General features: G+C 41.1%; 1 long non-coding RNA gene across 1 annotated transcript; it reads right to left on the bottom strand.

Annotated features, from left to right (window-relative positions):
* Positions 1-548: 548 nt before the first annotated feature.
* Positions 549-1031, bottom strand: LOC113027504 (uncharacterized). The gene is made up of 2 exons (XR_003273067.1): positions 1001-1031; positions 549-646 (listed from the first exon to the last, which is right to left on the bottom strand). It is a non-coding gene; the product is annotated as an uncharacterized LOC113027504 (long non-coding RNA).
* Between the last annotated feature and the right edge of the window lie 416 nt (positions 1032-1447).

Genomic DNA, 1447 nt, shown 5'->3' with positions numbered 1-1447 from the left:
GGTCTGCCCCACCTGTTGAGCTATATGTGTTATCAGGTCATTTAATGCTGGGTCTGCTGTAGCTGAAGGGTCTGAGAATGAGTTACCTTTACCACTACTGGAAGATGTGCAACCAAGTATGCGAGTGGAACAGAAAGCTGGGGAGCCTGCACTACGAACAGGTGTACTAGGCAACCCCTCAATTACCCTCCCTCTTCCCATGGCAAAGCTGAACCCGTCACTTGAAACTTTTTCATCATCCATTGTTATAACATATGTACAATGCAAACAGCAGAATTAAATTTACCTTGTAAACAACAGTCCAAAAAAAAAGGTGCAAGTGTTTCCTCGAACGCTTGGGATTTGTGTTCAGAGCTTACATTAAATTGTCCATTACAGCAACCTCTGGTGACCAAACTGATGTTGATCACGTCTCCACGAACCACGATGAGCAAGTCTGAAGTGGTGTGGATCCGGGTCACGGCACCACTGTAGCCGGTCTGGCCTTAAACTCTTATTGCCGTTAGTTCTCTGCGTTGTGTTGTGCGAATGACCAGAGGAGTCAGCTCTCACTTTGCCAGCTGGGTGGATTTATTCTCCCAGAACTGTTTAAAATAAAAACAAAACAGTACAGCAACTTCACTTTACTGGACTTCTGCATGAACACCTCTCCTCAGCGGGGCCTCTAGGCGACTGAGGTGCAACATTACAACAAATCCAATTACCAAATAATACTGCTAAAATGTATTTATATTCATATATAACAAACAAAAATGCACTGCATCGTGAACATATAGTGACAATTACCTCATCAACAAAATTATACTTTAGGGAGACTTCATTTACCAGTGGCAATTTTACATATTTACAGTAAGTTGAAACAGTGAACATGAATCACAAACAAACAGAAGATATAACCAGTTCACATGACACAAAAATAAAAGAGGGAGCTCACATACCTGTTTAAAATAAAAACAAAACAGTACAGCAACTTCACTTTACTGGACTTCTGCATGAACACCTTCAAGGGAGAGAGAAGGATAGCGGACCACATGAGAAGCCACCTGCATGCTCCTATGCTCTCATCTGAGACATGCTAACTAGCATGTTACAATAAAGTGCTGTACTCAACAGAGAAACTAATTCACACTAAAACATCTAACAGAACTATGAGACAAAATGCACAAAGGAAACGAGCAGTGTTTGAATTACTTTTAGTTACTTTAACTGTGTTTATTTGCTCTGTAACTGAGAACACTAGCGTACGCTCACCCCTCCTCAGCGGGGCCTCTAGGCGACTGAGGAAAATAGCGCGCAGCTACAGGAAGTGACTTCGTGGGAAGTCAAAGGTCACACAAACAAAATAAAAGCTCCCAAAATATAAATACAGAAAATAAACATATATAAATAAACACATATACATAACCAATACTGACAAAGCGAGATAACACTGCAGGATGGATCTTTG

The sequence above is a fragment of the Astatotilapia calliptera genome, chromosome 7 (assembly GCF_900246225.1).
Source record: "Astatotilapia calliptera chromosome 7, fAstCal1.2, whole genome shotgun sequence".
NCBI classification, from domain to species: domain Eukaryota; kingdom Metazoa; phylum Chordata; class Actinopteri; order Cichliformes; family Cichlidae; genus Astatotilapia; species Astatotilapia calliptera.
This window is presented reverse-complemented; position numbering and strand designations above follow the sequence as displayed.